Source organism: Castor canadensis, chromosome 8, assembly GCF_047511655.1.
Source record: "Castor canadensis chromosome 8, mCasCan1.hap1v2, whole genome shotgun sequence".
Taxonomy (NCBI): Eukaryota; Metazoa; Chordata; class Mammalia; order Rodentia; family Castoridae; genus Castor; species Castor canadensis.
The window spans coordinates 92,682,042-92,708,181 of NC_133393.1; the positions used below are offsets into that span (position 1 = coordinate 92,682,042).

The 26,140-nt window shown below is 34.2% G+C and overlaps 2 pseudogenes; one reads left to right on the forward strand and one right to left on the reverse strand.

The window, feature by feature from the left end:
• Positions 1-6,952: 6,952 nt before the first annotated feature.
• LOC141425518 (olfactory receptor 6C6-like) lies at positions 6,953-7,899 on the forward strand (annotated as a pseudogene).
• Positions 7,900-22,640: 14,741 nt separating this feature from the next.
• On the reverse strand, positions 22,641-23,602 carry LOC109677435 (olfactory receptor 6C6-like; annotated as a pseudogene).
• Between the last annotated feature and the right edge of the window lie 2,538 nt (positions 23,603-26,140).

Genomic DNA, 26,140 nt, shown 5'->3' on the forward strand with positions numbered 1-26,140 from the left:
TGTTATTTGTGACAAAGTATTAAAATACTCATATCATACCAAATGCTATTGCATTATAGTATTAATTTGCATTTCTCTGAAACTGACCATTTTTTTCATAAAACTGGTGCCATTTTTAGGCCTTGTTTTGAGAAATTTCTGTTCACATCTTTTGCTTATTTTTCATATCTGGATATTTGCTTACTTGCTCTTTAGTTGCTTCAGTACCTTATATGTTTTGAAGATTAGTCCTATATCAAATCATTTATTCATGTATTATTTACACTAGTAAGACATTGGACAGAATCTAAATATTTTTCAGGAAAAAATGGGATAAATAAATTGTTGCATAATTGAATGGTAGATATTCTTTGGGCCTTAATATATTTCAAGCATGAAAGTATGAAATTACTAGAAGAAAACTAGGAAAATACTTTAAGACATTTGCATATGCAATAATTTTTGGATATGACCCCAAAAGCTTAGGAAACAAAAGCAAAATAGAAAACATGGGATTACATCAAACTAAAAAGATTCTGCACAACAAAGACAAAATCAACACAGTGAAGAAACAACCCATAGAATGAGAAAAAAAATCTTTGCCAATTATTCATCTGACAGAGGATTAATATCCAAAATTTTTAGAGAAATCAAAAACTGAACAATAACAACAAAACTCCAAATGAATCAATTTAAAAATGGGCTACTTGAAATATAAATGACCTATAAATACACGAAGAACACTTAATGTCATTAACTATCAGTGAACTGCAAATCAAACTACAATGTGTTATCATCTCACCCTAGTTAAGAATGTGTATTATAAAAAAATTCTGATGAGGATGTGGAGAAAAAGGAACCCATTCACTGTTGGTAGGAATGTAAATTAGTAGAAACATTATGGAGAATAGTATTGAGGGCCACCAATAAATTGAAAGTAGATCTACATGTGATCCAAGAGTCCTACTTCTGGATATATATTCAAAGGATATGACATGATGCTAAAGAGATCTGCAAACCAGTATATATTGTGGCACTGAGAGAGGGGCAGATATTATTCTGCCATAAAGAATGAAATCTGTAATTTTCAGCAAAATTGATGTAATTAAAGAATATTATGTTAGGTGTAATAACCCAGACACAGAAAGACAAGTACTCATGTTTCCTTTCATGTATGGAAGTGAAGAAATCAACCTGAATATACAATAGTGATTGCTAGTGGATGGGAAAGATGGAATATGAAGGGTGGACCAAAGGAGACTGGATTTAATTAGTGTATGCTACATGTGTGTTACACTGGACCTTGTTAATTTGTACAATTAATATATGTTAATCAAAAATAAACTATTAGAATTTTCAAAAAGAAAGAAAAAGAAATGCATTACATGGTGAAAATGCCCATGGTTTGGTAAGTAACAAAGTCAAACGTATAGCTTATTAACAATTAGTCATTTATATCTAAATAAAACATCCCTGTATATGGATAATTATTCCAGGGTTTGAAGACTACAGGGATTTAAATCAGTTTCTTTAGAGTTTTTGCTGAAGTTTTCCAAGGATTTCTATAGAAAACCCTTATTAAGTGTTCAATCAGAAGTAGATGGACATAGGACATTATTTTAAGTGTTGCCAGTAAACTTGTCACTGAGCAGGTGATATAGTCTGTCAGCACATTGATCATCTGGGAGCTTGTTGGACATTCATATCTTGCTGGGAAAAACTGCTGTGTTCAAATCTGGTGGTCTTTGGGGATCTTGTTAAAATTCCTATGTGGTCAAGGAGGCAATTTTTCTTTCCTGCTTCCTACATTTCACAGTACTCATTTCTTCCATGTTTTTACTTTAATGCCTTCATGTTTTAATTATTCCCATGTCTTTTCTTTTTGTTATTTTTTTTGTTTTCTCTTTTTCATTGTTCTGCTGGGTGGGAATATTTGTGGCATTTACAAAAGTCCTTACAATGTATCAAATTTATCATACTTGGATGTCTTTTCTTTTTAAAGAAAAATATGTTAGCTTTGGACCTGACTTTAGATGATAGTGGTGTTTGTACATATTTCCTTTTAAAAACATCAATAGTGAAAATGCTATTAGTTAGCCTAAAAATTTATTTATTTATTTTCCTGATAGGATCATGTGAGTTTTACTTTTTTTTAAAATTGTTGTGGCATACGTGGGTACAGTGTAGCATTTACAAAGATTCTACAATGTATCAAATATATCACATTTGAATTCCCCCCTTGACTTCTCTCCCCCATTCCCTCTCCCTTGATTCCATGCCTAATAATTTAAAAACTGATTTTGTTTTGAATGATTATCATTGAATATCATGCTCTTTAGTCCCTATATAGTTCATTTAGTAAGAAATTAAATGAAATATCACATTCTCCAAAACTTGAATTTCACAACTAAAACTTTTATAATTGAAAATGTTCAAAGTTTTTCTTCTACTTAGCCATTATCTCAGGATCCATCATTTTAATATGTACATTGAAATTTATAATCTTAATTCTTCACTAACATGCTGCACCTTAAGCTTTTATAGATAGTTGTTAAAAATGAATTAATCTGATGATGTTCAACTTCTTGTTATACTATCTAGAGCATAAATAAAATTTCTCCAGAAACATTTCCTCCTGCCAGAAAAAAAATGTAAATTAAAGTCTGAAAGTAAAATTAAGAGAAATAATTCCATTTAAAATAGCATTACATTAGAAAGAATAAAACAACTAAGGAGTTGCTAACAAACAATGAAGGAGTTGATCACCTTAGCACTGAAAACTACAAAATGTAGATAAATGAAATTTAGGAAGACATGGAAAAAGGGAGAGCCATTCCATGTTCATGAATTACAAGACTTGATAATGGTTAAAATGTCCATTTTTTTCCAAAATCATTTGTAGATTCAACGCAAACCCATCAACTATGCAATGACATTTTTTACAAAAAGAAAAACATTTTAAATTCATTTGAATCTTTAACAACCCCAAATCACCAGCAAAACATTGAGAAATCAAAGTGCTGGCATCCCAATTTATATCTTAAAATACATTACAAGGCTGTAGAAATTAAGAGTTTCTTCTGGCATAAAACAGCTGTGTGGACCAATGGAAAAGAATAGAGAGTGGAGAATTATACCCATGCAAACACAGTGAACTGATATTCGATATGTGTACCCAGGATACACAATGTGAAAAGGACAATCTCTTCAACAAATGGTGTTGGGGAAAATGGATATCCACATGGAAAAGAATTGAACTGAATATTTATGCCATATACAACTCTACTCAACTCAAAATGGGTATTTAAGCATAAAACCTAAAATTGTAAAAGTCTTGGAAGAAAACTTTTTCTCCATGAAAAATCATGGAGGATAACATGATGACAGTTGTCTTGTAATAATTTCTTGGGAGTGGCACCAAAATGGTAAATAACAAAAGCAAAAATAGACAGGTGAGATTACCAAAACCTCTGAACAACAAGGCAAAAAAATATCAAGAGACAACCTACAGAGCTGGATAAAATATTTATAAGTTATAAAAATCTGGCAGGGGCTTTATCACTAAAAGAGACAACTCAAGTAGTCCATAGGTTTAAAAGCCGAAAGCAAACATCTAAAATAAACCAATGAAAAAGTGGGCAGAGGTCTTGAATATACATTTCTCCAAAGAAAACATACAAATAGCCAACAGGTTTGTGAAAAGATGCTCATACTAATAAATCATCAGGACATGGAAATCAAAACAACAATGAAATATTTCAAACCTGTGAGGATGACTTTAACAAAAATCAAAGATGTTGGTCAGGATGTGGAGAAATCAGAACTCTTGAACACCGTTGGAATGTCAAACTGTACAATCACAAAGAAAAACATTAAGAGCACTCTTAAAAATTAAAAATAGAACTACCATAGGATTCTGCAATCCAACTTCTAGCTATATATCTAAAACAATAAAAAGTAGGATCATGAAGACATAAATTCACTCTTACATTCATTGCAGCGTTATTCACAATAGCCATGCTGGAAGGAATTTAAATGTCTATAGTTGGGTGATTCGATACAGAAAATGTGGCATATACATACAATGGAATATTACTCTGCCTTTTAAAAGTTGGAAATTTTGTCATGTGCAAGAATATGAATGAACATAGAGAACATTATGCTCAAAGAAAAAAGTCAACTACAGAGAGACAATTATTTCATGATTTTAATTATATGAGGCATCCAGAACAATCAAACTCATAGAAGCAGCACTGAATGGAACCAGTGCCATGATGGATGGGTAATTTATGGTTTTCGATAAAATTTAATGTGCTAGGCACTTGCCTATTGCAGCTTTTTAGCACTTGGGATGTATATAATGACTGAGAAGCTGAATATTTAATTCTAATTCTTTTAAATATATATATATATATATATTCAGTAATCTTAACTATATTTTAAAAATCTCCCTACAAATTTGAGTAGTATCTATTTTTTTAGGAAACACAGACCTGAGTCATTCTTTAAATAATTAGTTTAAAAGGTGACTCATGCCTGTAATCCTAGCTACTTGTGAAGCTGAGATCAGGAAGATTGTAGTTAGAAGTCATCTTGGGCAAAAAGTTTGTAAAACTTGAAAATACTCAACACAAAAAAGTGCTGGTGGCTCAAGTGATAAAGTACCTGCTAACGAGTGTGAAATCATGAGTTCAAAACTCAGTACCATAAAAAAAGAGGCAAATGGCATAAAAAATAAATCTGTTGGAAAGATGATTTAGACTGAATTTAATGGCAAAGTCCACCTTTGAATATGTTTTGATGAGCTTTGCAACCACCACAAGTATCAAGATTTAAAATATTTATACCACCCTAAAATTTTCTCTTATGATACTTTTGTACTTATCCCTTCCCCTCCTCCCCTCAGACTATGAAGCCACTGATCAAATTTCTGTCTCTATAGGTCAGTCTTTTCCAGAATTATATAAATAAAACTATGTAGTATTCTTGCATGATTGTGAAACCATTTTCTATCTGTCTATGTCAATTAGTTTATGGTTTTAAGGTCTCTTCATACTTTATACATGTCAGTGGTCCATTGCATTGTGTGTATAAACCATCTTGAGACTTCCCAGTGTTGCCCCTGACAGTGAACTGTTGATGTTCTTATTAAATACTTTATTGATTTTTTTAAAATCACTTATGACAATTCTCTGGGAAGCTTTCTCTTCAGCATTGACTTCAAGTAGACTATAGTGTTGCCTTTTATTGCCAGTAATTAGTATTTTTATAACAATGATCCCCAGAGAACATTTGTTTTTCTTTCAGCAGTTTCCCTTGAGTTAGTAGTAAGCAGAAAATGATAGAACTGCAGCATTTGCTATGTGTGGTGTCTCTTTCTTGGAAGAGTTGTGTATGTTTCAACAGTGATTTTATATTTTGCTTCCAACTTTTCATTTTATTTCACTCTAAAGAATATTCATCTAATTTGAGATTTTGAATGACAACAATCTCAAGTGTAGAAACATTTCACAAAGTTCAGCATATCTGGAATGGAAGGTGAGTGCATATTAAGATTATTGATATCTGACACCCAAACTTTGATAGTGAATTTGTGGGAATGCAGAAATTCTTTATGGAAGCATTGCCTGAACCTACAAAAGTCATTAGTAATAAATTTACCTATTGGATAATAAGATAAGCAAGTGAACTTGTCACTAATTATATTAGTACTCATCTACTTCAAGCACAGAAGGGAATAAATAATAGCTGAAAGAAGGTAAGTCCACACAGTGTACCCACAGTACAACAATAACAAAAAAAAGAAACTTTAAAAACATAAGTCCACTGTACTTTTAAGTTAATTGCAGAATCAGAAACTAAGGCAAATACATAGTAAGTACTCCCCAGAAAGGAGTCATATTTGAATGAAGAATGCTCATATTTTACAAATTTTTTAATGTAGATTAATTTTATTGTTAAGAGGTGATTTAATGTATTTCATTCATATATTATTGCATCTATGTGTCATTTTCTCTGACTCTTTATGAGTTAGGCTTGGGTGAGATGATGTGGAAAAATACTAAGAATTTCTTCCATAGAATTTGAGATAACATAGCTCTAAAACAGTGTGTCAGACCTACATATTTCAAAAATTGTTTGACTAACTCCCTAGAAAACTTTTCAAATTATAACAAAACAAAAATCTGAGTATTACTGATAACAAGGATAATAACACACTTTTTTTGTGATAAAAGCTTGTGGCCACTTAGTAGATAAACCCTGCAAGTCTTCAGTGGTCATTAAAAAGTACTAAAATATTCACTAATATCTATTTTGGAAGCACATTATGCATGTAAGTTTATTTCAAAATTAGTTTATGAAAATAATACATGAACTGTAAAGCAGTATTAATATCACAAATGCAAAATAGTAACAAAACAGTGCTTTAATAGACTCTTCCAAAAGTCCACAAAATAATGCATATGTGAAATAGACTGATATGTTTAATATAACAGTGGATACTACTAGATTGGACTAAATAAAATTCCTATAGGTAAAAAAGCAAGGAAGTAATATTCTTTCTGGGATATTCAATAGTTCGTTAAAAATGTGGTGGAAAGGGTGTAGGTCATGGTTCAAGTGGTAGAGTGCTAGACTAGCAAGTGTGAGGTTTGAGTTAAATCACCAGTACTGAAAAAAAGAGTATTGTGGAATTTAGTGCCTTTAAACCCAAAATATAGATTTTTCAAGTTGCCAGGAAAATTTGTGAGGAAGGTTAAAGAGAACAGAATAGACAGAATTTTTAATTAACCTGTGGCATGTAATTATATATCATCTGAACTTTTAGACTACAAAAACTATTTGTAAGTGCATACATTTGGTCATATATCCCCTTTTTGCCTCAGTGTGTGTGAATATATGTTAGTACAATTAAGATATTTCAGTTTTTCTCCTTTCCCTATGTGTCTCTGATTAGGCTTGCAAAAGAGAAATGAAGAATCAGTCAAAGGCAATAGAGTTCATTCTCTTAGGATTGACAGATGACCCACCAGTGCAAGTTGTGATTTTTATGTTTCTATTTCTCAAATATACCTTGAGCCTGATGGGAAATTGAATCATTATCCTCCTCACTCTGCTGGACCCTCGCCTCAAGACTCCAATGTACTTCTTTCTTTGTAATTTCTCCTGTTTAGAAATCATATTCACAACTGTGTGCATTCCCAGATTCTTGATAACCATCGTGACTGGAGACAAAACCATTTCTTACAATAGTTGTGCAGCTCAGTTATTTTTTTCCTTTTACTGGGAGTTACCAAGTTTTACCTACTGGCTGCCATGTCCTGTGATCGCTATGTGGCTGTCTGTTGACCTCTGCATTAGCCAATTGTTATGAACAGCAAAGTGTGCCATAAGCTTGTCCTGAGCTCCTGGGTAACTGGGTCCTTGATCATCTTTCCCCCTGTTGTCATAGGAATCAAGCTGGAGTTCTGTGCTTCTAAGGTAATTGACCACTTCATGTGTGAAATATCTCCTATTTTGCAAATCTCTTGTACAGATACACATGTCCTAGAAATGATGTCCCTTATCTCAGCTGTGGTGACATTTGTGATCACATTGGTATTAGTGATTCTTTCATATATTTGCATCATTAAGACTACTCTGGAATTCCCTTCTGCATAGCAAAGGACCAAAGCTTTCTCCACCTGTTCTTCCCACATGATTGCTGTCTTATTAACATATGGTAACTGTATCTTTATGTATATTAAACCATCTGCAAAAGAAAAAGTGATTGTATTCAAAGGTGTAGCTTTGCTCTACACCTAAATTGCCCATTTACTAAGTCCCTTCATAATTTACACTCTCAGGAACCAGCAGATGAAAGTAGTTTTCTAGGACATACTACAAAAGATTTTGTATTATACAAAAACCAAATTTTGAGTATATGGAATGAATTAGAGGCTTAAATTTAAAAACTGAAAATCCTGTTCACACATTTTTATGATCTTTCTTCTGCCTCACCAGTTGCATCATATAGAAGATTTTCTTGAACAGTCTTGTAATTCAGATCCACCCTACATTGTACCCTTTCTCATGAACTATTTTACTCTACTATGATAACTTCTTTCAATCTAAATGTTAACTAACAATTCCTTATTGTATATCAACTTCTAAAAACTATGGTTTTGAGTAAAATAAACTTTGTATAAATGTAAGCTGCTGAATGCAACTTGTCAAGTTAACATGCATTGTTGTACATCTATCTTATTTCTGACATTGCAAGGGGCTCAATATTTACCTTTAAGAAGTTTTCATTGCCTAAAGGACACAAACACACAAACCAAGTATTGCTATGCTATATGTGGTAAGACAAGGTGTACACTAATATTATGAACCATGTGGGATGATTTTGGTGGAACTTCAAAGAAAATTTGGAGAATACAATAAAATATGCACAAGAAGAGAAGAGTGCGGGACAACCATGTGCAAATTACTCAGGGGAATGCATTTGAAAGGGTACAGCTAATGGCTAGCAGTGGCTTTGATATCTTAAACTAAATTTAGTAAACTCTTTACCATATACTTCTCTTGGTATAGATTATTCTAACCTTTCATGCTTTAGTTTCTCCTTATATAACATAGTAGAAATGTAACCTGAACCTCTTGTTCAACCACATATTCATATCTGATTTTGAGATTTTAGTCCTCAGTAAAGGATAACACTTAAATTTCTGAAGTATTCAAGAACGTAGTACAATAACTTATGTGATAATATAGATAGAGGCAACAGTCTGTCTGGAGAGCTGGAAGGACCAACACACAAAGGGACTTAATATCAGAATAATGTTTTAGACTTAACCCTACTGTATTAGTTCTTGTCAAATATTCTGTTATATGAATATCTTAGATAAGCTTACATTTTAGTTTATTTTTCCTTTTTAAAAATGATGCACAGCAATTATATATATGTTTAATGGGAGCAGTGCAGCATGTTATTCAATGCAAATACACATTATGCAATAATCAAATCAAGGTAGGTGACCATGACTTCATACTTTCATTATTTCCTTGTGGTGTTCCAAGTTATTATTCTTAGAACTTCTGAGTGAAGATGTCTGAGATACGGTCAATATACCGATGTTTAATATGCACCTTGGGTTCTTCTGAGTGCATAGTTTCTACTTGACACTTTCAATTAAAGAAGTTATTGAAAGTATTTAAAAGAGAGAAACTTCCATATTTCATCTCTTATTTTAGGGGGATTACTCTAAGACTGAGAATAAGCTATTTTAGAATCCAGAGCATTAAGAATAGGCTGTTGCTTTAAACTATCTGTAAATTTTGAAGCTGAGTAAATAAATCTTACAGCAGGTCCAGTATACAATAATAGAGTCAGAGATAATTAGGAGTTAGAGATGTAATTACACTTTCAGATTATGATGATGATAAATTTGTTCTAACTGTTTTAATTCACCATTCTCACCCCAATATATACAGTTAAATTTTTTTTAAAAAAGTATTTGTAATTGTCTCATAAATCTTTTCAGGCACAGACAAATTACCTAAATTAGTAGTTATCTAAAGAACAGATTAACCAGTCCACATAAGGATTCTATAATGAATAAAGATGGAACAAGATGCAGACCTTTTAGGATGATTTACAGTTGTAATCATTTTCTGCTGCTTCTCTGTATTGATATATATATATATATATATATATATATATATATATATATATATGGAGGTGTAGTTTCAGTTCTAATTATTCAATTTTTTCCTTTTGTTTTCAGTCCCTTAAGTCACCCACTTAACCCCTAGGGAAATATTGTCATGTCATCTTTTTACTCCAGTTGCCCACTTCACTCTCCCTTACAGGTCATCCCTATTTCCCTCAGCTTCAAGATTTCCTGGGTCCCGGTTTGGTGTAACAAATACCTAGGGATGCAAAATTTTACAAATATTTGCCTGATATGCCCTTCATAAAGCCAAAGCAAGGAATCTTATATGAATTGAACATGATGAATTATGGTATACAGTTTTAAATAACTGATCAACAACAGTAGCTTATTGAATTGGAGTATTTTATTAACTAATTAATATAATACAATTATAAGAGCTTCCTGCCCTACCCTACCATTGCCAGATATTTGAAGTTTCTCCTACACAGTATCCTCACTCTGTTTAGAGTGCAACTGTGAATGATAGTTCTCATATCTCAGGCCCAGCAACATAATCTGATCACTTTCCCAGCAACTTTATCAAGAATTGTTTATTAAGTACTTAAATAAGAGAGTTGCAGTGTCAGGTCCTTGGTAAGTTTATATACCATTGCACATTTTCAACTAGACCTCCCATGAATGCACTCCAAGTATGAGCATAGAAGTGCATGCAATTCAGATCAATCATTATTTTCAACTCAGTCATTTTATTCTACAGTGTGTAGCAATTCTGACAATTAGCATTTTTCTTTTCAATTAGGACAATTCTTTCATATTCTGTAGAGAAACAGTTGGCCTTTAAATTGTAATTTGACTATAATATGCCATTTCTTCATCTGGATAAAATGAGATGACAGTGACACACACAGAGAAGAGGAGAGAAGAGAAGAGGAGGAGAGGGGAGAGGAGGAGGGGAGGAATGGGGAGGGGAGGGAAGGGAAGAGGAGGGGAGGGAAGAGGAGAATAGAGAAGAGAAAAGGAGACACGAGGAGAGAGAGGAGAGGAGTGGAGAGGAGAGAGATATTGGAGTCTGACTACGAGTTAAAAATTTTTAGTGTCTGAAAAAGCATAACTTTTTTATTTGCATCAATTCCTCATTTTTTGTGTAAATCCCTTCTTTATTATGAAAATCTAGATTTTCATAATGTAAAATTATAGCATCATTTGATTTTCTGTATGAAAATGTTCTTTCATATATTCACATTTCTTCTAAGGTAACCCAGGAGACATAATCTCAAACCATGTAAGTGTTTAGTGATATAGGATTTTCTCTATTAAGACTATTTTTTCTTTTTTTGTGGTAATGGAGTTTGAACTCAGGACACATACCTTGAGTTACTCTGCCAACCCTTTCTTATGATGGGTTTTTCCTCAAGAGAGGTCTCAAGAATGTTCATTCAGGCTGGCTTTGAACTGTGATCCTCCTGATCTCTGCCTCCTGAGTAGTTAGGATTACAGGCATGATCCACTGGTGCCTGGCAATGCTAAGACTATTAACATATCTTCTTTTTTCTCATGATCTTCATTTCCTTATCATTGTCATTACCACATTTTGAAAATTTTTGAATGCATTAATAAACTAATTTGGATTTTTATTGACATATGAACAGTATCATCATCTCTTCATTGGTCCTCTGATTTCATGCATTATAGACAAAAATTAATATTAAATCATAATTTATATTCAATTTCATTTTTTTTGTGTGTTGCAGTTTTTTAAAATTATTCATTTATTCACATGTGCATACATTGTTTGGGTCATTTCTCCCCCTTGTTCCCCTCCCCTCCTTCCTCCCTCCCTCCTTCCCCTCCGCCCCCCCTTTCACTTCCAGGCAGAACATGTTCTGCACTTATCTCTAATTTTGTGGAAGAAAAGACACAGCATAATATGGAAAACAAAGCATTTTTGCTACTTGAGTTAAGGATAGCTATACAGAGAGATTCCTAGCATTTCTTTCATGTACAAATATGTTACAACCCAAGTTGATTCATGTCTAATTGATCTTTACAGTGGGTCCTGATCCCCATCTCATGTTGACTTGTTGCTTTAAAGTTTCTGTATTAGTTCCTCTGGAGTGGGAACATCAAACTCTTTCATGTTTTGGGTTATCTAACTACTCCCATATCTCCCGCATGTGTTCTTCCCTTGTCATGTGATTCAAGTCCAATCACATTGCTGTATTTGCCCTAGTTATAAAGTCTGCATATGAGGGAGAACATATGAGTTTTGGTCTTCTAAGCCTGGCTAACCTTGCTCAGAATGATGTTCTCCAGTTCCATCCATTTACCTGTAAATTATAAGATTTCATTCTTCTTTATGACTGAGTCAAATTCCATTGTGTATAAATACCACATATTTTTGATCCATTCATTAATAGTGGTGCATCTTGGTTGCTTCCTTAACTTGGCTATTGTGAATAGTGCTGCAATAAACATGGGTGTGCAGGTGCCTCTGGAGTAACCTGTATTGCATTCCTTTGGGTATATCCCTAGGAGTGGGATTACTGGATCATATGGCAGATCTATGTTTAGGTTTTTAAGAAGCCTCCACATTTTATTCCACATTGGTCGTAACAGCTTTCATTCCACCAGCAGTGTACCAGAGTTACTAATTCCCCACATCCTCTCCAACACATGTTGGTGGTGGTGTTTTTGATGATGGCTATTCTAACAGGAGTGAGGTGGAATCTTAGTATGGTTTTGATTTGTATTTCCTTTCTGGGCAGAGATGATGAGCATTTTTTCATGTGTTTTTTGACCATTTGAATTTCTTCTTTTGAGAAAGTTCAGTTTAGTTCACTTGCCCATTTCCTTATTGGTTCTTTGATTTTAGGAGAGTTTAGTTTCTTAAGTTCCCTGTCGATTCTGGTTATAAGTCCTTTGTCTCATGTATAGTTGGCAAATATTTTCTCCCACTCTGTGGGTGGATTCTTCAGTTTAGAGACCATTTCTTTTGTTGTGCAGAAGTTTTTTAAATTTTATGAAGTCCCATTTGTCTATCCTTTTTCTTAGTTGTTGAGCTGCTAGGGTTCTATTCAGAAAGTCCTTGCATATACCTATTACTTCCAAAGTGTTTCCTACTATTTCCTGTACCAACATTAGAGTTTGGGGTCTGATACTAAGTTTCTTGATCCATTTTGAGTTGATACTAGTAGAGGGTGATAAACATAGATCTAGATTCAGTTTTTTGCAGATGACTAACCACTTTTCCCAACAACTTTTGTTGAAGAGGCTCTCTTTTCTCCATTGTATATTTTTAGCACCTTTGTCAAAAATAAGTGGGCATAGTTGTGTGTATGCATATCCGGGTCTTCTATTCTGTTCCACTGGTCTTCATGTCTGTTTTTGTGCCAGTACCATTCTGTTTTTATTGCTTTTGCTTTGTAATATAGTTTGAAGTCGAGTATTGTGATACCTGCAGCATTGTTTTTTTTTTTGCAGAGTATTGCCATGGCTCTTCGTGGTCTCTTGTGCTTCCAAATGAATTTTAAGGTAGATTTGTCAATCTCTATGATGGAAGTCATTGGGATTTTGATGGGAATTGCATTAAACATGTAGATTGCTTTTGGTAGTATAGCCATTTTTACTATGTTGATGCTACGAATCCATGAGCACGGGAGATCTTTCCATCTTCTGTAGTCTTCCTTGGTCTCTTTCTTCAGGAGTTTGTAATGCTCCTTGTAGAGGTCATTCACATTGTTTGTTAAGGTTACTCCTAGGTATTTCATTTTTTTTTTTTTTGAGGCTCTTGTGAATGGAATTGTTTCCATATATTCCTTCTCAGTTTGTTTGTTGTTGGTGTATAGAAAAGCTAATGATTTTTGTAAGTTGATTTTGTATCCTGCTACATTGCTGTAGCTGTTCATGTTGTCTAAGAGTTTTTGCATAGAGTTTTTTGGGTCTTTGAGGTATAGGATCATATTGTCTGCAAATAAGGATACTTTGACAATTTCTTTACCTATTTGTATTCCTTTTACTTCTGTGCTAATTTCTGGCTAGAAATTCCAGTGCTATGTTGAATAGGAATGGGGATAGTGGGCACCCATATCTCATTCCTGATTTTAGGGGAAATGGTTTAAGTTTTTCACCATTAAGTATGATGTTGGCTATAGGTTTGTCATATATAGCCTTTACAATGTTGAGGTACATTCCTTCTATTCCTAGTTTTCTTAGAGCTTTTATCATGAAGTGGTGTTGGATCTTGTCGAAGGCTGTTTCTGCATCTATTGAGATGACCAAGTGTTTTTTGTCTTTGTTTCTGCTAACGTGCTGTATTACATTTACAGATTTGCATATGTTGAACCACCCCTGCCTCCCTGGGATGAAGTCGACTTGGTCATGCTGTAGGATCTTTCTGATGTGTTGTTGGATTCAGTTTGCCATTATTTTATTGAGGATTTTTTCATGGATATTCATTAAGGAAACTGGCCTATAGTTTTCCTGTTTGGAGGTGTCTTTGTCTGGTTTTGGAATGAGTGTAATATTGGCTTCATAAAATGAGTTAGGCAGTGTTCCTTCTCTTTCTATTTCATTGAACAATTTAAGGAGGGTTGGTGTTAGTTCTTTTTGAAACATCTGATACAATTCAGCAGTGAATCCATCAGGTCCTGGACTTTTCTTTTTTGGGAGACTCTTGACTGCTGCTTCAATTTCATTTTGTGTTATAGATCTATTCAAGTGATTCATATCTTCTTGGTTCAGTTTTGGATGGTCGTAAGCATCTAGAAATGTGTCCATTTCTTCAAAATTTTCAAATTTATTAGAGTATAGACTCTCAAAGTAGTCTCTGATGATTTCTGTGGTGTTTATTGTTATTTCCTTTTTTGCATTTCTGATTTTACTGATTTGGGTTTTTTCTCTCCTCATTTTAGTCAGGTTTGTAGGGGTTTGTCAATCTTATTTATATTTTCAATGAACTAGCATTTTGTTTCATTGATTCTTTGTATGGTTTTTCATTTGTTTGTTTGTTTGTTTCTAGTTCACTGATTTCAAACTTTATTTTTTATTATTTCTCTCCTTCTGCTTTTTTGGGATTTGTTTGTTCTTGTTTTTCTACGAGTTTGAGCTATAGTATTAGATCATTGATTTGAGATCTTTCTGACATTTTAATGTATGCACTCTTTGCTATAAACTTTCCTCTGAGGACTGCCTTTGCTGTGTCCCATAGGTTCTGGTCGGTAATGTTTTCATTTTCATTAACTTCCAGGAAACTTTTAATTTCCTCTTTTATTTCATCAATGACCCATTGATCATTGAGCAATGTGGTGTTCAGCTTCTAATTGTTTGAATGTTTTTTACTGCTGTTTTTGTTGTTGATTTCTGGTTTTAATGCATTATGGTCAGATATAGAATGCATGGGATTATTTCTATTTTCTTATATTTGCTGAGGCTTGTTTTGTGCCCTAAGATATAATCAATTTTGGAGAAGTTTCCATGAGCTGCTGAGAAGAATGTATATTGTGCAGAAGTTGGATAAAATATTCTGTAGACATCAGCTAAGTCCATTTGATCTATTGTGTGATTTAGTTCTAGGATTTCTTTATTTATTTTTTGTTTGGATGACCTATCTATTGGTGATAAGGGGGTATTAAGGTCTCCCACTACCACTGTTGGAGTTTAAATATTTTTTTAGGTCCTTCATAGTGTTTGATGAAATTGAGTGCATTGGTGTTGGGTGCATATAGGTTGATATTATTAGTATGGAGTGTCCTTCTTTATCTCATTTGATCAATGTCATTTTGAAGTCTAAATTGTCTAAGATAAGTATTGCTACCCCTGCCTGTTTTGGGGGCCATTGGCTTGGTACATCTTCTTCCAGGTTTCACCCTCAGCCAGTGCTTGTTTCTGTAATGAGATGGGTCTCCTTTAGGCAGCTTATTATTGAATCTTCCTTTTTAATCCAGTTTGGCAAATTGTGTCTATTGATGTGGGAATTATCTTCATTAACATTTAGTGTTAGTATTGATGGGTATGTGGTGATTCCTGTCATTTAGTTGTCTTTGTTGTGTAAGGGTTTGATTGTGTGAAGCTGAATCCATGTTACTCTACTTTCTTGCCTTTTCTTCTCTTGTGGTTTGGTACTGCCTTTCCTTTCATTGTTTTGTTTACTTCCACTTTCTCTGTGCACAATTCTTTGGAGAATATTTTGCAGTGGTGATGTGTTGGTGGTATATTGTTTTAGTTTCTGCTTATCATGGAAGACCTTTATTGCTCCATCTGTTTTGAATGATAGTTTTGATGGGTAGGCTATCCTAGGGTTCACGTTATTTTCATTCAGTGCCCAGAATACCTTGCTCCATGCTCTTCTTGCTTTTAAGGTTTCTATTGAGAAATCTGCTGTGATTTTGTGGGTTTACCTTTGTATGTTATTTGTTTTTTCTTTCTTACAGCTTTCAATATTCTTTCTCTAGTCTCTGTACTTGCTGTTTTAATGATAATATGCTGTGGGTTAGTTCTATTTTATTAGGTCTGTTTGGTATTCTGGAGACTTCCTGTACCTGAATGGGCATAGTTTTCTCTAGATTTGGGAAATGTTCTGCTATTATTTTGTTGAATATATTACACATTCCTTTTGCTTGCACCTCTTCTCCTTCTTCAATGCCCATGATTCTCATGTTTGATCTTTTGATGGAGTCAGTGAGTTCTTGCATATCCCTTTCACAGGAATCCTGTGTTAATTTATTTTGGGGGGAGAATGGTTTCCATCCATTTTTTGTCTTCCCATATTTCCACTATGTACCATTTCTGTCCCTGGACTATGTGTTATTTAGTATTAGCTTAGTTACAATAGTAATACTATTGTATTGAATGCAAAATCAAGAAAGAAGGAGAAAAAAGAGAATGAGAAAAGAAAGAAAAAAAATGGAGAGCCAAAGAAAACAACAGGGAGAGTTGGTGGATGATCAAAGAGCAACCCAGACAGCCAAACGCTCAAAGAAAGGAAAAATAAATAAATAAATAAATAAAATATCACCAGTTCTGGAGCAGTAGAATTACAGTATTTGTTGTTCTGGTGTTACTTCCTTAGCATCCAGTCCTGTCTGTGTTTTTTAGGCAGGTTTTGAGCCCTCCTGTGGTGGGCAGCAGGCAGGTGGGGTCCAGCAGGCCTGCAGGGTGGAACCTGGAAGAGCAGAGATTTGGCCAACCTGCCATGCGGGGGTCTGGTGGAGCAGCTATCTGGCTAGCCTGTGGAGTGGGGGCCCAGCAGAGTGGAGATGCCGCAGGCCTGTGTCTCCAGGGCCTGTCAGAGCAGTGGACCTGTGGGCTTGCAAAGTGGGGGCTTGTTGGGCCTGCAGGGCAGGGGCCAGTGGAGTGGAGATCAGGCAGGAACGTGGCAGGCCTTTGTAGTGGGGGCCCAGAGGAGTGGACATCCAGTGGGCATTCATAGTGGGGACCTGGCGGACTTGTGGGGCAGGGGCCTGGCATAGCAGAGATGTAGTGGGCCCCTGAGCTGGGTTTTGGCAGGCCGAGGGCCTATGTTGCAGGGGCTTGGCAGGCTGGCTGTTCTTTTAGTAAATCATGGCCTGGAGAAGCCTTCCACGAACTATGGGTTCAGAGTGCAGAAGTTTCAGCTTTCTCTGAGCCAAGTGTGCCTCCAGCGTCTGAGCAAGGTCCCTGATTCACAGAGCTCACACAGTCTACAGCTGTGTCCCAGTCTCTATCTTGGATCCTCTCTTGTCCAATTTCTTTAGTGATCTATTTTTTAATATATTATGGTTTAAACTCAGGGCCTTCTAATTGCCAGGTAAATTCTCTATCTTGTAAACCACACCCAGCCCTATTTTCAATGTCTTTATTACTTAGTTTTTATACTTTATTGCAAGAAAATTATGAAGTAATATTTATGACAACATAATAATATAAAGTTGATGACCTATGATATACTAATTTTTATATTTTGCTTATAAGCACAGAATCAAATGTTCATCTTGAAAATTAAATAAACACAAAATGCACTGGTACTCTTCCTAATAATTTTATCTGAGTTGAACATTATGAATCATGCTGTATGGTTTTAAATAACTGATCAACAACAGTAGTTTATTGAATTGGAGTATTTTAATAACCAATTAATATAATTATAAGAGCTTCTTGCCGTACTCCACCGTCCCCTCCATAGATCCAAGCCATTGCATTCCTGCATACTTAATCCACATGAAAATTTGTTTTCAAATGTTAAGAACAGCTTTTGTCATGTCAATCAACAGCAGGACACAACTAATATACATCAACAGATAAATAAGTTTTGGTAAAGTGGTAATGTAGTACTGGTAAGAATAAGAAACATATTAATAATACAGGCAGTAGCATGGTTGAATAACAAAATAGGCTGAATAAAAGAAGCTTAGCTAAAAAATATTGGATTATTCCATTAATGTATTATTCTAGAAAATGGAAAATAATCTATTGGGACATAAAGCAGTAATTTCATCCATGAAGAATGGTGAGAGTACTATAATAAACAAGGATTATAACGTTGTATTAGGAAGCTTTTGGCAGTGATGGATCTGTTACTTTTTAATGTGGTAATGGTTCAACTTCATATAATTCTCAGAAAATAAGAATCTTTTATGTATGTCAAAGCTTATCACATGGTATACTTTAAACGTATGCATTTTATTGTATACCAAACTTAGGTAAAGCTTTTAGAGGTGTATTGAAACTAAATGAATCATCATGGTAAAGGAATATTGCATATAAGCATATGCCCCAACTATTTTCTAAAATTTTCTTATTAACAACAAAAAAAAAAACTTGTGCTATTTCAAATACAGTATCAGTTAAAATCATTAGCTAATATAAAGTTTATTTTTCAAAGACAGTTTTAACTCCATTTCCTTTTCTACCTAGCAAATCTGTATTGAATAATTCTGTCTTGGGAAAACCTCACACTTGTCTTCTTCTCTGCCAACACTAGTGTGCATTGGGCATTTAATTATTCAGTCAGCTGAATTACATACATTTTCTTGTGCAGGTATTTCTTCCATTAACTTGACATCAGGAAGGTGGTAGAACCTCATCATTTCTCTATTCCTTCTCCTTTGTAAATATAGGTCAATGGTTCTACATCTTAGATGACCATATTTAGAATCTGATATGCTAACCCTTGTGTTTTGGAATTCTGCAGCCATTCCTGGGCAACATGAAATTATTCTCATTTATCATTCAAATGTTAGTGATTTTTATTTATAACTCCAAGCATCATCATCATTATTGTTTTATTATTATTAAATGTTTCAGAACAGTTTCTCAGATTGTTCAAATGTTTGTTATCCTCAATCTACTCTTTTCAATTCCTTCTGAAAGCGTCATCTTAAGTATTTCAACTCCCCATAAAGTGGTATTATTGTAAAGATAATTAATAGAACAATCTTCCATTGGATCATTTTATTCATGTTTAAGGGTATTATTAGTGTAAGTATAATAACCTTAAATAATCCTGGCCACAGTCTGTAATACATACGGAAAAGCAAAACATTTACCCAGAATGCCAAGTCCTCTTGGTCTTAACAATGCCTTCCTGATCTAGGATGGATCTTTAATTTTCAGATTGTTGAAAGTTTAATTCATTTTGGTTAATGGATTTTGACTGCTTTAATGTTGTAAAAAGTAAGAAGAAATAGTTTACAAAAGAAGCCCTCACAGGCTCACTAAATACTTAGGAACCTTTATTATACATCTTAATAGTCAAGTACATGCTTGCAGTAATACAATTTTTTGTATAGAGCACACTCTAATCAATGTAACTACAAATATTTCACTTTCAAGATCATGTCTGTTGTGTCATCTTCTATAGATGTTAAAAATTCTTAGAGTTTCATTTGGTGAGCCAATGAATGCATGAATGAACAGATGAAAATGGTTTCTTCCTAAGGTATGAGATTTGCTGAGTAAAAAGAGTTTGTTGAGAAGAACTAAAGTAGAGGTCTTGTTCTTCCTGGGACAAATATAGGTCTTAATATCTATGCCTGTTTTTCTTCAGCAAAATTAAAATCTTCATATTATCTATTTTCTTACATTTGCTATTCTTTATTCTAATTTCTTTCCTCCATCAGCCTAAATTATAGCCCTGTTAGAACCACGTTTTCTACACAGAGTATCAAAGGGGTCTGGAATAACATGAAAGGATTTTATGAATTTAAACATTCATATTTATTAGGAATTGTCCCAACTTATTCCCAATGCTGGCATCATTTTTTTTATTCATTTATTCACATGTGCATACATTGTTTGGGTCATTTCTCCCCCCATCCCCTCCCTCTCGTCCCCACCCCTCTCACTTCCAGCAGAATCTGTTCTGCCCTTATCTCTAATTTTGTTGAAGAGAAAACATATGCAATAATAAGCAAGACAAAGCATTTTTGCTGGTTAAGATGAGGATCGTTGTACAGAGAGACTCCTAGTGTTGCTTCCATGTGTTACATCCCAAGTTGATTCATCTCTAACTATCCTTTTGACTACTTCCTGATCCCCTTCTCATATTTACCTCTGTCACTTTAAGGTTTCTGTATTAGTTCCTCTGTAGTAGGGACATCAAATACTTTCATGTTTTGAGTTCCGAAGCTATGCCCCTACGTCCCGTGTGTGCTCTCACCTTATCATGTGACCCAAGTCCAACCATAATGTTGTATTTGCCCTAGATCTAAAGTCTGAATATGAGGGAGAACATATGATTTTTGTCTTCTGACCCTGGCTAACCTTGCTCAGAATGATATTCTCCAGTTCCATCCATTTACTTGCAAATGAAGATTTCATTTTTTTTATTGCTGAGTAAAATTCCATTGTATATAAATACCACATTTCTTAATCCATTCGTCAGTAGTGGGGCATCTTGGCTGTTTCCATAACTTGGCTGTTGTGACTAATGCTGCAATAAACATGGGTGTGCAGGTGCATCTGGAGTAGCCTGTGTTGCATCTGGCATCACTCTTGAGTAGAAGCAGTAATAGAAGCATTGATTTGCAATTTCTGAGATAATGGTTGTTTTTTTTTTAATCTGCATTAAATCGTATGTTGCCAGGTTAACTAACAGAGGACTAGTCTATTTGTCTTTCTAACAGAGGAACAGAAGGTTGGAGGCCATTTCTCAGAAGTCTCCTCTTTATAGCCCTATAAAATCCTCAATGAGAGGATTTTGTATAAACTTGTAAGTAGTAGTAGGAGTAGAGACTATTGTTCTACAGATGTCTTTGTAGTTGAGTTGGTGAACTAATGTGATAACCATACTAGCTTTTGATTAAATGTATGAAAACTGACCTTACTGCTAAGACTATTGGTAAGACACTCTCAGAAATTACCAAAATTAAAGGTCACTCCCACTAATATTTCCTACACCTACTCAGTAGGGCTCCAACCTAAGATCTTGAGTATTAGCTTCCTCAAATTTCTTTCAGCAACATTCAGACCTTGGCTACCTCAGCTATTCAAATGTAATTTGAGCATTAGAGCCTGTTGCATACAAAATCAAGTAGATCAAGTGAATTCAGCTGAGGTGAGACCTAAAGGGAGCAACAGAATGTGGAATGTGCCCTTTCACAGGTATCCTTCTTCTTATCAATAAGGATAATTTATTTAGCCCATCTCTCTGGAGAATGTGAACTGAGGAATAAAATTCCCAAGACATCTGAGGATATCCTCTCCCTACTAATTCCAGTTTGCACACAGTTTATTTCAAAAAACATTGTGGAAGGATAGAGACTGCCAGGGATCAGCATTTAAATGTACTCATTTCTCACACTGATCAAAGGAAATGATCCAGTCTTATGGAGAGATTCCTCTGAGAATGAAACACCAAAGTATGAGAATAATGGGAGGAAAGCTGACAAAAGCAAAGTAGGCATGTTAATAAACACAGCCTACACAAGAAAGCAAGTATAGATACAGAAAATAACATGGGAGAACATACATTATTATACTGAAGCCAGACAAAGTTCAAACTTTGTGTGATTTCTCTCTTATGAAATTCCAGAAAATGCAAGAGTAATATACAGTCAATGAAAGATCATCAATAGATACTTTGAAGGGTAGATGGAGGTGGAGTGGTATAGGGAATCACTGAAGAGAGGCAAAGGAAACAATTCATAATGATATTCTCTATGGTTAGAGGTGTACATATTTGTCCAATAATAACATGTTCTTGAAGGTAGGATATATGTAATTAATTTGGTGAAGATTAACATAGGCAAGCTTAGGAAATTATAATTTGAAAATTATATTTAATATATAAAATTTCACCAAACTAATATATACATGAATTACATGTTGAATTTTTTCATGATAGGTTTATTTCTAGTCTTCAAATACCAGAATATACATAATTAGGAATGATCTTGGAGTTCAATTATTTTTACCTAACACAAGTTAGTTATATTAACAAATTAAATGTTCTCATTTATCATAACTGTGTAGGAGAAAATTTCCAGTAGAATCTCAATTCCTTTGCACATGTCATACCTCATTGCACCCTTCAATTTTTCTTTTTGTTACTCATTCTTCAAAGTTTTTCATAACCAATGCTTTGTCTTGAAAAAATACCTTGATCTTTAAAATTACTCAGATTTTCTACTTCTTTTCTATCACAACCTCAATGATGTTATATAATATTTGTCATGTTCTGTGTTTGTCTCTGAGAATTTTAGCAATACAGAATAAAGAGAAAATGCCAAATGCAGGTATCAAAATAATAAACTAAATCTATCTGGCAAGGTTCACTCTATAAATCATTCATGACATAAAACCATTATTTATGAGAGGAGAGATTTTTAGGTAAAGATAGATTTTAATACTCTTGACTGAAGAATGCTGTTTGTACCTAGAGGTTAGGAAGATCTGCTCAGGAAGAAGAGTAAAGATCATTTTAATAAAGCTAATGTGATATAAATACTAAAGGGGAAAATGGCATAGATCAGAACAAATGTAATGGGTAATTGTATTCACTTTTTTCATTCATATTCCAATGGCATGTTATTTATGTCTAAAATTTACCTCTTGATTTTGAAAAGAACAAAACATTTGAAGCATATGCTTGAAAGCTTCTTTTACCTGCTGGTTTCTTGGAGTATAAATGAAAGGGTTTAGTAAAGGGGCCACAGAGGTATACAGCAAAGCTACACCTTTAGCAAATGTCACCCTTTCCTTTGCAGATGGTTTCATGTACATAAAGACACAACTTCCGTAAGTAATGGAGATGACAACCATGTGTGAGGAACAGGTGGAAAAGGCCTTTGTCCTTTGCTGAACAGATGGAAATTTTAGAATGGTTTTGATGATGAAATTGTAGGAGAGTACCACTAGAAACAACGTGATGACAAGTGTCATCAAAGCTAAGACAAAAGCCAACAATTCTATGAAACGTGTATCCGTGCAAGAGATCTGCAAGACAGGAGAAGTGTCACATAAGAAATGATCAATTGTTTTCGATGCACAGAAATCCAGCTTGAGGCCCAAGAGTAAAGGGGGCAAAATTGTTAAAAATCCAGTTACCCAGGAGCTGAGCAAAAGTTGGTAGCACACTTTACTGTTCATAACGATTGGATAATGCAGAGGTTTGCAGATAGCGACATAGCGATCATAAGACATAGCAGCCAAGAGATAAAACTCAGTAACTCCTAATAGAAAAAAAAAGAATATTTGAGTTGCACAACCATTATAGGAAATTATTTTGTCTCCAGTGAGAATGCTCGTCAAGAACCATGGGACGCTCACTGTTGTGAAAAAAATTTCTAAGAAGGAGAAATTTCGAAGGAAGAAATACATTGGAGTCTTGAGGCAGGGATCCAGCAGTGTGAGCAGGATGATGACTGAGTTCCCCATCAGGCTCAAGATGTAATTGAAAAACAGAAACAGGAAAACCACAATTTGTAGTTGAGGGTCATCTGTCAGACCAACCAAAATAAACTTTATCTTGCCACTGATTGGTTCTTCATTTCTCTTTCTTCCTATCACATCTACAGAAAATAAAAACTAGTATCACATGTTAGAACAGGCATTTCTTTCTTTCCAATCATACAAAGTTCCATATTCAGAAACTTATGAATTCACAAATATTTTCATAAATCATCCTAGAGTTCCTCACAATGAACATATCCTCCACTCTCTGTGTGTTTATAAAAATGCAGAGATTCTTACTTGTACAGAGTTGAGCAAGTCCTGTTTACCAATTTACAGGAGGGAGATTACATTTGTGAAATGTAGATCATTAGTATGATTAGTGTTAATCTATGAACCATCTTTCAAATGCCTTATCCCAATAGGCTGTTCAAGTGTTTGATATTTCTTAACTTTTAACTTACCTAATATTTCAATTAAGTTCCCACTTGAGAATCACCATGTTTATAGGAAATCCTGTTTGTTATTCCTAGTAACTACAGTAACTAACAATTTAGGGATATATGTAATAGTATAGGAAGTTTCTAAGAAGGAAAACTCCAAAGGAAAAAGTAAATGAGTGTTTAAAGTGAGAATCCACCTGGGTGAGTGTAGCAATGAACAGACTGAAGTAGTGCTAATTAAGTAATTGAAAAGCAGGAAGGTAACGCAACTTGGAGGGTGGCTCATAAGTCATACCTGCTATGATAAACACTGTGTCTCTTGTATGGTTTCCCTTTACCATCCTCTATTTCATATCCTGTCTGAACGGGAAAAATATCTCCATGGAAAAATAACAGTTATAACTAATGCTTAAGCTGTATTCAGAAAAATGATGTTTTTGGTGAGGTTATTCAATGTTCATTAATGTTTTATAGATAATTATGCTAGTAACACAAAATCATTGTATGTTAGAATACTTTGACACAATACTAATTCTTTAGTTTAGAATTATAACAAGATTATAAACCTATAAATGCAATGACTATTGATTTTTATGTGAACAACTAGAAGACCAAAATTATTCTCTTTGAAAGGTGCTGTTGAGAAAACAAAAAGTCAAACCACTAACTAGAAGAAAGCAATTATAAATCATAGTATAACAAACTTATATCCAGAATATATAAAGGACTCTCAAAATTCAGTGATTAAAAAATCAATTTTTAAAAATTGGCCCAACAGTTGAATAGACACTTCACCAGAGAAGAAATATGAATGGTAAATAAGCACATGGAAAGCTAGTCAACATCGTTAATCATCAGGAAAAGGAAAATGCAAATCACAATGAGGTGGTACTTACTACAATGTCAAAAATTAAAAAGGCTGACCATGCTGAGTGCTGACAATGTTATGGGTTGTGTGATAGTCATGAGAATCAAATAGAAGTCTCCAACACTGCTGGAGGAAACATGAAATGCTATGACCACCTGAGAAGCACTTTGATAGTTTCTTAAAAGGTTAAACATACATCTATTATGTGACCAAACCATTCTACTGCTGGACATTTGTGCAAGAAAAATGAAAGCACATGCTGTACAGAGACTTGTGTGCGAGTATTCACAGAAGCCTCCTTTGTAACAGCAAGCAAATGGAAACAGTCCAAGTGTATCAACAGGTGAGTGGATATGTCCCTATAATGGATATTTCTCAGCCATGACCAGCTGACAGTTGATACAATACATGAATTAATGTAAAACAGTTTTTCAGAATGGAACAAAACCTAGATATCCCCCCAAAGAGTATATTTTGTGTAATTCCATTATGGAAAAGTTCTAGAGAATGCAAAATTATCCACAGTGGTAAAAGCAAACAAACTAAAAGAACACATTGATGGCTAGCTGGGGATGGAAGGAAAAGATTGGGAGGAATTAGAAATGGGTATGAAAAAAACTCTTGGGGTGATGTATATGCTCATTTTCTTGATTGTGGCCATCATTTAACAGGTGTATATGTTTGGGAAACATCAAAGTGTATACTTTAAAATATGTGCAGTTTATTTCAGATCAATTATATATAAGTAAATATGGTTTAAGATGTTTTAAATAGGTAAGATAGGAAAAAGAAAGAAGGAATGAAAGTAATACAACATAGGCAGAGTGCTTTTTTTGGAAAGGTGAAATTTGAACAAAGACTTGAATGTAGTAAGGGAGCAAGTCATTCTGGTGTCTCAGAAAAGAGTTCCACTCAGTGGGAACAGTATCCTGCTTGATATTGTAATGCCAAGATACTACTAAGAGTGAGGAACCAACAACCTTATTTCTGACTGTTCTTAACATTAGTCTTGCTGTCTGCTATTATATAATAGCTATTGAAAGCCTAGGACATGAGATCAACGTGTTCTTATTCTAGGACATAGTCTGAAAACTGTTATAATTGTACTAAAATAAATCCATGATTTAAAATAAAAAAGAAACAAACAAATTTAGCCCATACCAATAATCAGAATTTATTCACAGGTACTATTTTATTCAGTGAAACAAAGCTTAACATACCTGATTCTTGAGTGATTTTGTTTTATGGCTAATGATATGATATTCAGATATTTCCATGTATCAAGCAGAAAACGGTTTATTTGCTTTTCTTTTGAGAATCCCCAG